This window comes from Lathyrus oleraceus, chromosome 4, assembly GCF_024323335.1.
Source record: "Lathyrus oleraceus cultivar Zhongwan6 chromosome 4, CAAS_Psat_ZW6_1.0, whole genome shotgun sequence".
Taxonomy (NCBI): Eukaryota; Viridiplantae; Streptophyta; class Magnoliopsida; order Fabales; family Fabaceae; genus Lathyrus; species Lathyrus oleraceus.
Window position 1 is genome coordinate 445,979,310 of NC_066582.1, and position 12,174 is coordinate 445,991,483.

The 12,174-nt window shown below is 35.2% G+C and overlaps 1 non-coding gene across 1 annotated transcript; it reads left to right on the forward strand.

Moving 5' to 3' along the window:
• The first annotated feature begins 345 nt into the window (after positions 1 to 345).
• LOC127077887 (small nucleolar RNA R71) lies at positions 346 to 452 on the forward strand. The gene has a single exon (XR_007787653.1). It is a non-coding gene; the product is annotated as a small nucleolar RNA R71 (small nucleolar RNA).
• The last annotated feature ends 11,722 nt before the right edge of the window (positions 453 to 12,174 follow it).

The following is a 12,174-nucleotide window of genomic DNA, read 5'->3' on the forward strand; positions in this document are numbered from 1 at the left end:
GCAGATTGGTGTCCTTGGGTTCCACATATCTCACAATCCGACGAAACTGCGGCTACAGTATTCGGGTTTATGCACATATGCTCGACTTTAAGGGCTAATGCGTCCATTTTAGCCTGCATCATGTCTATAGAGCTTAGTTCATGCACTCCTCCTTGGGCTTTCTTCTTCTCAACTGTCGCTCGTTCGACTCCCCATGATTGATGGTTTTAAGCCATATCTTCGATGAGGGCACTAGCTTCAGGGTAAGGTTTGTTCATCAGAGCACCACCTGCGGCAGCGTCGATGGTCATCTTTGTGTTATAATGAAGTCCATTATAGAAGGTTTGAATGATTAACCAATTTTCTAAACCATGATGTGGGCATGCTCGTAACAACTCTTTATATCTCTCCCAAGCTTCGAACAACGATTCTCCTTGGTTTTGGGTAAATCTAGTTATATGGTTTCGAAGAACGGTGGTCTTACTCGGGGGAAAATATCTAGCAAGAAAAACTCTTCTAAGGTTATCCCAAGTCGTAATGGAATTGGGTGGAAGGGAATCTAACCATGATAGAGCTTTATCTCTGAGGGAAAAAGGAAATAATCTTAAACGTATTGCCTCAGGAGAAGCTCCATTGGTTTTAAAAGTATCTGCTAATTGAAGAAATATTTTTAAATGTTGGTTAGGGTTCTCAGTAGCGAGACCCGCGAATTGTCTCTGTTGCACTAGTTGCAACAGGGATGGTTTAAGTTCAAAATTATTGGCTGGTATGATTGGGTTTACTATACTAGAACTAGGTTCTTCGTTAGATGGTTGAGCGAAATCTTTAAGAGGTCTTTGGTTTTGATCTTCGGCCATAGCTCTCTTAATTCTATGAAAGAGTAAACGTGCGCGAGCGTAACGTTCAGGTTCCGCCAGAGGGTATACTAAACTTAAACTTCCGGTGCTGCGAGTTCTTCGCATCGACCAGCGGGAAATAACCTAAGTCTAAACGATATAACAACAGGAAAATGAAATTTGACGAAATTGGTCCCCGGCAACGGCGCCAAAAACTTGATGCGTTGGAAAACTTGATGTTCGCAAGTATACGAACGCGTCAGAGTAATATAAAAGATTATCGTATCCACAGAGACCAAGTGTCAATCTATCGTTATCTGTTGTTATGGTGTTTATCAAAGGCAATCGAAATAGGTGTTTTTGTAGTGTGAAATTGAAAAATAAAGTACTGAAATAAAATATAATTAATAAAGACAGGGTCGAATGTAATTCACGTAACCAATTGATAATCCAAGTACTTGTTAATAGAACTACTTATGGGCAATGTTTCCTACTTTGAAAAGAACTAATTTAACAGGAACTGTCGCTTTCGCGTATTCAGAACCGAGTTGTACTCCCTAATCAAACCCTCTTATTGTCACTTATAAAAAGGCGCGCATTGCGTTAGAGTAGTAAACTTATTTTTAAGAAATATAGTATCTTGACCAAGTTGAAAAGTATTATAACCTGGATTTCTTAACCGAAAGAGGTTCTTACGAACCAGACTCTAAACTTATAAACGCGTCCGAAAATAGTTTTAAAATCTCTTTTCTTCTTAATGTTAAAAACTCCTAATGAACTAAATAAAGCGCTTTCGCTGTTTTTGAAATAGTTAAAAACAATTAAGTTTAAAAAGACGTTGGACGGCTTTCGATCTTACCCAACGGAATTGAAGTGCGGGAAAACTTAATTTGAAAGTTAAAATAGCCCTTTAAGTGTTTCTACGAACAATTGTACAGATTACTGGTTTAATTACGATCCTTACATTCTAGCCTTATAAATTTAGCTAGACATGGTAAAGTAAAAGTGCATTAAAATAAATAAAAGTAGTGTGAGTGCGGAAAGTAAATAATTTAAAGCGAGTGCGAAAAATAAATAAAGTAAAAGCGAGTGCGGGAAATAAATAAAGTAAAAGCGAGTGCGGGAAATAAATAAAGTAAAAGCGAGTGCGGGAAATAAATAAAGTAAAGGCGAGTGCGGGAAATAAATAAAGTAAAGGCGAGTGCGGGAAATAAATGAATTAAAAGCGAGTGTGGGAAATAAATAAAGTAAAGGTGAGTAATAAAAACCTGCTCCAATCGGAGGGCTGAGTAAATTGCAATGTGGAAAAGAAAATGGCGGCAGAATTAACTTCCTTCCAAAGTGCTCCAAACTCGAGTACAGACTCTATCACAGACTCAATTACACAATTGTGGTAACACTCCAATGCGAAGCGATTACCACTTTATAAAACTGAATATATGCCTAAGTGAAACATAGTTGCTTCTGATTTCGCCTTGTTCCAACGTTCGGATCTTCGTCTGCTCTAAGTTTGGGTGGTTGTAAAACTGAATTCGCGTTTCTATTTATAAGCAAATAAAAAAGGTGGAATTGACTTGGATGCCCTTCAACTTGAAAATAGAGGAAACCGTTTTCCTCTTGTGGCGCCCGCCACAAGGCCATGGCGCCCGCCACAAGCACAAAGTGGGGCGCCTTAGTGGAAGTGGTGGGAAAACGTGGGAGTTGATGGAAGTTTGAATTGGACACGTCATGGCTTGGTCTGTGGCGCCCGCCATGGGGTAAGCCATAAGCACAAAATGTTGAATTTTAGGGTTTTTAGCCCTTTTTCACTCCTTTTCTCGATCGGGGCTCCGATTAAAGTAAAAACCTGAAAACAAAGGAAAACACAGTAATAACACAACAAAATAATAATAAAATAACTAGAATGCATGTGAAATCGGAGTCGAAAATACGTAAATTTTAGTGTGATCAGTCTCTCCAAAAGCTACCTTCCACCTACTACAGCTAAGCTACTCATGAGTATCTGCATGATGCCCATGTAAAGGAAATATTCAAACAAAAGAGGTGAGAATTCATTTCAATAATAAATGTTATAGAACGAAGAGTATAGTACAACATCTACACAATCATGCATAACAACATATCACATTCTCACACCCAATTCATCATCAACATCATACACGACAACATCTCAATTATCATCAACATCATATGCAACCACATCTCAATTATCATAAACATCATACACAACCACATCTCCATTATCATTAACATCATATGTAACAACTTCTCAATTATCATTAACATCATATGCAACAACATCTCATCCGACAACACATCAATAACAATCAATATAAATGCAACACCTATGAAATATACTCAACACTGAATCGGCATGCATGTGGTACCAATTATAAATACTCCGGTTTATTTCACTCCCCGGTCTCCATCATAGGACCAGATTCCCTTTTGGAACCGGAGCACACCAAATCACTACCATCACCATAGGTAACGCTTCAGTACAACAAGGTCTGCCAAAATGATCCCCGCACACACCTCATCATTTATGCATCACATCATTCTTCATACAAAAATCAATTCATGTCACCACATCATTAATACCAATAATATCAATAAATAGTAGTAACTCATCTAATCCATAACATCATTATCATAACATCATCGACATAATAACATCATTATCAAACCACAATATTACAACAACGCAATGATTCATCAACCAAATATATAAACCAATACATTTATCAACATAGTAGCCATATGAATAATATTAAAACATATCAAAATCACAACCATGTTATAGGTCATATTGTTAGCTTTCTAATGCTTTAAATGCCATCAAAATCAGACTTACAAAATGAAAGTTATGACCAAAATCATTGGGATATGTCAACAATTCATTAACCGAACATATGAACAAAAACTTCACCAACACAGTAGTCATAGGAATAATACTTAAACAATTCACTTATCACTATCACGGTATAGATCTGATTGTTAGCTTTTTAACTCTTCAAACGACACGACATTTGGGTATACGAGTACGGATGGCAATGGGCAGGGTTTGGGTAGGATACTATAGTACCCGTCCCCATACTCGCATTTGGAAAAATTCCCCATTCCCGAGCCCATACCCGCTTGGATACCAACATTGGCACCCGTACCCGTACCCTATGGGTATGTAAGTGCTCGTACTCGTACTTGTTACCCGCATTTATAATAAAAATAAATATATCAAGTATAAAATATCCTATTATTTTATGTTTTTAAAAACATTAAAAAGTTTTATAAAAAATTTATTGTTGAATTGTGAAATAAATGATCACTTATATTAAATATTTAATTGTTTGAAATTGATATGTTCTTAAAAATGTATAGATATTTATTTTGATACAATAATATACATTAAAATATATAAATATATATTATGCGGGCATGGGGCGGGGTGGGTACTAAAATACCCATCCCCGCTTATTTAAGTGGGTAATTAGCCAAGCCCGCACCCATACCCATTTTTGTGGGTTTTTACCCTATCCATTATGGGTATTTTGTTGGGTACCCGCTGGGGATGGGCCAAATTGTCATCCCTATAATACGGGTCAAAAGTTATGGCAACAATTGTCGAACAATGCAAAACAATATTCTGGCAGTTATGTGTCGATACATAACATCTATAGGTCAGAACATAACGTCTATAGGTCGGCACATATCACCTATAGGTCAGAACATATAATAATTTTAAAGCATGTACGATATGTCATATGTGTTGACTACATGTGTCAACCTATGACCTATACAGGTCGACACATAACCTTCATAGGTAGACCTATAATGTGAATTTTTCCCAAAAATCAGTGTTTAAACCATCCAAACATTCCCCCATATACCAAAAACTTATGCTACGATAGTCAAAAAATTAAAATACAATTTATCATGATTATAGCTTCCTAATTCATCAATCACTCCATGGTTTTCATGAATCAATATCATATTACAACACATCATCATACTCATCATCTCTAATTCACCAAATAACATAAATCAAGGTTAAAACCTACAAACATTAATCAATGGCATAACATCATCAACAACATCAAACAAACTTATGTATACATAAGATATATGGGCATTACACCAAATTCATCATACAATCCGCAATTATAACATGGAAACCATAATTTAGATCTAGAACACCCAACCTTAAGGAGGTTAAGGGTTCCTCCATTTCACCCTTCTACCATACCCTTTAATATTAGAAGAAGTTCCCAACCTTACCTGATCTCCAGCAAAAGTGACCGGTAAATTAGCAAGTATACTAATCTGTCGATATAGTAATAATGGGGAATCCCAAGTATCGATCTCAAGGACTGCTTGCCGATATAGGGTTCGTGTTTCTTTTTAGTTGAACAAAAGTAATTAGGGGTTTTTAATTGGGTTTGTAGTGAATAAGATTAAATAACATAAGAATTAAAATAGAGTAGAAAATAATATGAGTAAAGAGTGCTAGGAATTAGGGTTTGATCATGAACATGTTAATAATTCTAACTTGACCTTGTATCAACTTACTTTATCTTCACAAATTACCGTTCTTAAGCGTATCCACTCTTAAGTCATTAGTGAGTAAACCTTTAAACATTCAAATTAACTCATATATCCATAGTGAATTATATATGAATTTATTCATTCAATTATCAATAACATAGACTTTAGTCGATCAAAGCATATAGGTTTCTAAATGGTATCCTTAGTCCTAGGTGATATCTAAGATAGAATATATTCATCGAGCGTTATTGTTGACAGTCATGCCTAATGAATAACCGTAAATGATCCTCAATTTGTCAGAGAGAGAAAGCACTAAACTCAGAAAAGAAATAAATCTATTAGAAAATAAAAGATAATTCAATACAAGGTTCAAATCAAAATTATCAACATAATCAATCTCAGGTACTCATCCATAGCACTACGGTGCTTAGCTACTCATACTAATGAAAATAAATATTACAAAGAATCGAGATGAAGAGGTATTAAATGGTGAAAATCCTTAAATATTAAGCTCAGCCTTGCTTATAGTGTGTTCTCTCACTCCTAATTCGTGTTTTGTCGTAAAAAATCAAGTATAAACCTCAAAAATCACTTTCTGGCTTTAAATATGTCAAATTAGGCTTCTTTTTTTTTACGATCTTGGGCTCCCATATGCGTATGGGGGTTGCCATACACTTATGGGGGTGTATGGGGGGCGTATGAGTTTTTTTGTTGCATATGACATGTTCTCATACGTGTATGGCTCGCTGCCATACGAGTATGGGCAGAACAACAAAAATTTATAGATCTCATACGCGTATGGGACAGTTAATACGCGTATGAGCAGAAAAATTCGAATTCGCCTTTTATGTCTTCATGAAAATTCTAGCTCTTGATGTTAGTTTTCATTTTCCACCGGTCCCACATCATTCCAAGTTACGAAGCTCTAGTTATAATCAAAATACCACACACCTATCGTGATGTAAAACATGCTGAAAAATAGACTTTCCCAGTTTTTCTGAAAATTCTCCGTGTTCCTTTTCCAACCATATCATTGACTTCCTCTAACCTACAAAACACGTTAACCTTCCCAAAAAGATAAAAAATAGCAGGAATGATTTAAACATAGATAAATACGAAATTAAAGAAACGAACGTATAAACCACTCAAACTATATGAAAAATGCAAATAACTCGTCTACTTTCACCTGTTAAAATAATAATAACTATAATACAAATGATAACTGATCACAACCCCAAACTTAACTTATTGCTTGTCCTCAAGCAACTTTAAGAACAAAGAACTCATGTCACCCCCGAATGAAATAAAAAAATTTCACGTACCACAATACCTTTAAGATCTTTCATGACTCTCATTTGTTGCTACCTTCAGTTTTTGATGGATTAACGAGGTCGATTGATTGGCCACACCTTCACTTGAAAGTATTGATTTACCTGTAAGCTCAGTTCATACTCTCACTAAATCTCTCGGGTGTTAATGTGTTTTACACTCAAAATTCATAGTACGCAATACCATACCATGGGCATGAATAAATTCTCTTTTGATGTCAAGATGCACGGTACACACACTATTTGAGGTCTTTATGGTTGTAATGGGGTTAGGGTTAAGGTGGGATGATTTTGGAAAAGTAGGCTAAGGTTCAGAGTCAATATGATCGTTATCTTCATTATGCTCATTCTGATGGGTTAGTGTTGGAATTCTTTCTTGCACGCGTCCTTTAGGATCAACTATTATCGAAGATTCAACTTTTAGATTTGTCTTTATTTTCGATATCTGCTGAGTTCTCCTTCTTTCGAGTGCCTTGATGATTATTTTTCTTATTTTTTTTCAATTTGATTTTTCAAATTTTCATCTTTTCTTTTTCTTCTCTTTTTTTTTTCAATCATCAGGTGCCCTTATTTATACTAACGCTGCATAGCTACCCCAAACTTAAAGGTTGTTATCCCAACAATAACCCCAAACTTAAAATGAACATAGATCTGATAACTCACATAAATATTCTGAATAGTGTGGGGAAGTGTTTGGGCCATGGTTTAATCTGATGTGGTTTTTAAAATAAACAAATGGATAAAGACTAAATTGGGGTTAATGAATGGATAATAATAAAAAAAGATGGCTAGAAAGGCTCAGGGGTAATAATAAAAAAAATGTCTCAGTGTATGTAATCATGCAACTGAAATCAGAAGAAAAAAAAACATACGCAAGTTCTGAATGATAAATACATACATGAATGCTCTCTTATGATGTACATTATGTTTGGATTTTTCTGCTCTCACCATGTTGGATAGAGCTGACAACATCCGCAGTACCTCTTGCTCGATATGGCTTCTCAATCAGTTATGGTAAACCTGCTCAATCTTCAGTCCAACTCAATTAAACCAATCAGATCATTCATAAGTATATAAAAATTATTTGGCGAGTTAGCATGCACAGAAGACACACATGCCTTCAGTTTGGGTACTTTTCACACAACCACTGCAGCTATAATTATCATATTAATATATGAAAGTAAACAACCAGAAAATAAACCAACTGAAAGCAAACAAAACTCGAAAATTAATATAAAAATGAAACTATAAAATAAAAATTATGAATACTTTCCTTGGGTTGCCTCCCAAGCAGCGGTCGTTTATCGTCATTAGCTTGACGCCTCATCCCCCCTTCTTGAGACTTTTTCTGATGTTGGCATGTTACTTTGGCCTTTTACATATGTCCTGATCATGCCTACTTGATAGTGATTTTCTTTTTCTACCTCTTGCTTCCTGTTTTCAAGCATATTCAAGGTTATTTCATCATCATAAAATTTTAAAGTTAGTGTATTGTGTTCTATGTAGAAATTGCATCGACTTGTCCGCAAGAATGGTCGACCAAGAATGATAGGTGTCTCTTCATCCTTAGGCACATCCATGATCAGAAAATCAACAGGAAAATTAAATTCCTCTATTGTCACCAATACGTCTTTCGTTATCCTATATGCATTCTTTGTGGAGTGATATACAAATTTTAGATTTGTTCCTATATCGCTGACCTTTCCAATACCAAGCCTTTGATAGATTGACAATGGCATCAGACTCACACTAGCTCCTGAATCAATAAGTACCTTCTTGAAAGTTCTATCTTTTATAGTGCACGGGACTATGATAGATCCAAGATCCTTTTGCTTTATTGGGATTCTCCTACCTGGTGATATTGCACTACACTTTTCATTAAAGGTTACCGACCCATCTCCTATTGGTCTCTTTTTAGAGATTACCTCTTTCATGAATTTTTGGTACATAGGAATTTGCTCGAGTGCTTGAAATAAAGGCATATTGATCTCTAACTTTTTTTAACATTGTGATGGATTTCCAAAAGTCTTTCTCTTTTGAATCCTTCTTTGTCACTCTCTGAGGGTAAGGCAACTTAATCACTAGTTTAGCCTTATTTTTATCTTTAGTTAGCTTTACGGGTGGTATAGCTTCTTCTGGTTCTTTCTTATTTTCCCTCACTTCCAGATCCACCTGTAAGACCCTAATTTTGACCCTAAGATCCCTCATGGCATCATGTTATTGCACAAGTCCATTGCCTCAAGGATCATAGCATGTTTGGCTCCTTAACCCTAGGGTTGGGACTTGTTTGAGTGATTTGAGATTACCAAGCATGCTTGTATTGTATGTTATTGATTTTCTTATTTGATTACTAACCAAAAGCACAAAAATATGTCACTAACTCTTTTTGTTTTGAAGCTCAACTGATCATGTGCTCCACAATGCTCATAGGAGGCTCCTAAGCCCAATGCAATGGCTAGATGAAGATTAGAAAAAGCATGACAATGGTCCACAAAATTCCTAATCATAATATATGTCTCCCAAGCATCTCAGTTTTCCAATTTGATCAAGATAACCCAAAGGGCTTGAAGATTGTTTCCCAAGGAAACCCTAATTTCATTGTGCTTTGATTGTGCCTTGCCCATGAAGCAATCTCAACCTCTGATCAAATTTAATCAAGGGAAGTTCTTTCATTTATCATTTTATTCATATATGAGCCTATTTGAGGCCCCTAAATCATTTATTCATCAAGATTGGAAGTTTGACTTTGAAAAGTTGACCAGTCAAGTCATCTGACTAAGTTGAGGTTCAATGAGCTATAACTTTTGATGTGTTTGTCAAATGAAGATGACCCAAGAAGAAACAATGTTCCTATGAACCATATGAACAACTTTCATGTTCATAAAAAATCCATTTGAAGCTTGGAAGGTCATCATTAATTTCAAAACATTATAGGTCATTTTGGCTGAAACCCTAATTTTGGGTCAACTTGCCAAGGGCATACTTTTCTCAATTTGTATGATTTTGAGGTGGGACCAAAGGCATTGGAAATATTGATATGTATACTTCAAATGTTATGTTGGAGAAAATTTCATAATCCTAAAGGAAATACATTTTCCATTGCAAAACATTATAGGTCATCTTTGACCTAATTCATTGAATTTGAAAAAGTACCCAACTTAAAATGCCCATAAATTTGTCATAGAAAATCCAAATGATGAAAAATTTGAGTCTAAATTGACTATCTTGAAAAGATATACAACTTTGATTTTATAGATTTTTTCATTTGAAGCTTGTATAATAAGGTCAAAGGGGTTTGACCAAGCTTACTTTTGGTTGACTTTTTCAAAGTGATTTGAACATGTTTTACACTTGAACTTTCCAAGCAAGTTTTGATCAATTTGCACATGTCAAATGGTTTTTTGCCCAACATGACTTTTATTCCTTATTTCAAGAGATTTCCAACCATTACTCACAATAGTCATTTGGATCTACCATTTGAGAGATTTGAATTTTTCTTCATTTATGTGTATTTTTGACATTTTATGTTAAAACTTGAGATGCAAGCCTTTTCCATTCCATGTGCATGACCACCTGCTTTCCATATGAGCTCAGCAAGTCCCTTCAGCCATTCATGGGCCTCTCACACGTCCACAAAGGCCCATGCATTCAAAATTGCAATTCCCATGCACATGAGTAAAGTGTGATTATCAGATGCATTTACCTATAAATAAGGGCTTCCTCTCCTTCATTTCAGAAACCCTTTTGGAGATCACACATGCTGCTGAAATGAAACCACAACCCTCACCAAAGGAATCACTCACCATTTTTCAATATTTTCGAGCTTGAAATTCAGCAACATTAGTTGAGTTTCAAAGCTAGATTCCTTAGCCAATCATCTTCCCTATATTCAAAGATCAAAAAGGAGCAAAGAGCTTGAAGGATTCGTGGCTAGGAACTCACCATTTTTAAAGGTATAAGCTCAAATTGTTTGGATCTGAAACTCACGATTCAATGTAGTATTCTTGTGTTTTTGTGGTTCTCTGAAGTCCTCATACTTGAGGCAAACTTTTGGTGCATTTAATTTTCCATTTCAAGAGAAACCCGTGTGGACGCCATGATTTTCTCCTTCATTTTTCTCTCAATATAGGACGAATGAGAGGAATCTAATGGTACAGTGATGATCTACATCACATAAGCTTAATTTCCATGCCCTTGTTTTTTATTTTTGATGAGATTCGTTTTCCTGCAATTTCTGGCCGGATTCTGCTTGGTTGATCGGAGAAGGTGGTGGTTTCCACCACCACCACCACGTGTACTAATCACAACCATTGTATCTCTCCCTCGCGATCTAATCTCGTGCATCCTTTCTAATTACTTTTTAAATTCATTGTGTTTCGCTGCTGACTTGAGTACATCATGCACCCTCAGATCAAGGCCGTGTAACACGTCACGTCAGTTAATGAGACGGATCCGGTGGCTCAACTTTTTTCGCTTTATTTCATTTTCTCTTTATTTTCTTTTAATTCATTCTATTTTCAATAATTCATAAAAAAATCATACGAGGTTAGAAAAATATGAGACCAACTTTAAATTTTTTCTTGAAAAATCTAGTTTCATCTTATGATTTTTAATTATTTTTGTGACCTCATTTGATACTTTTTCATGAATTATTTGGTTTTTAATGATTTTAATTCATTTTAAAATACTTTCTGACTTCAGAAAAATACAAAAATATTTTCATAGCATCTATAGATCATGATAAGTCAATGAAAAATAGTCTCAACAATTTCTTGTTTGTTTTGAGATTATTTGAGATTGTAATTCATATTATGCTATTTTTGGTTGTTTTTAATTGATTTTAATTACTTCCTGGCTTTAAAAATTTGTGAGAAAATTAGTCAAAGTTTGTTTGACTATGTTGACCCTATGAAAATTTAATTGGACTTATTAAAGTTGTTTTGAATTGAATTTGAGGTTCAACTTTGTTTGTTTGTTTTTTATTGGTATTTTCTTTTAATTCAAAAATTACCAAAAGAATATTATTGACTTCTTGACTTGTTATATTCATTCCTCTTCTGTTTGGTGTTGATCAAGGTTGAATTGATTCAACTTTGATCAAATTCATTGGATCTTGTGGTTTGAGAATCCTTAAGGATCATCACCTAGAGAGATGAATGAATTTGATCAAGGATGAGTTATCCCTTGATCAATTAGGATTGGTTGTTGTCTTCTTACCCCCCCCCCCCCCCTCCCCCCTTTCATCTTCATCCCTTTCTTTCCCTCAATGGCCAATGAGTTAAAGTCTTGAGGTTGGTCTTGACAAATAGAAGTTTAATCTTTTTTATCCAAACCAAACTCAACTTGATCCATGATCAAGTGAGTTATTTTGTGTCAAAGATAGGTTACTTCTTGGTCAAGAAAATAACCAAAAGTCAATACAAGGCCCTTCCTCTCTTGTTTGACATGGCAAGTTTATGGAGTTTGGCTTACTAGTCATGACCTCTAAC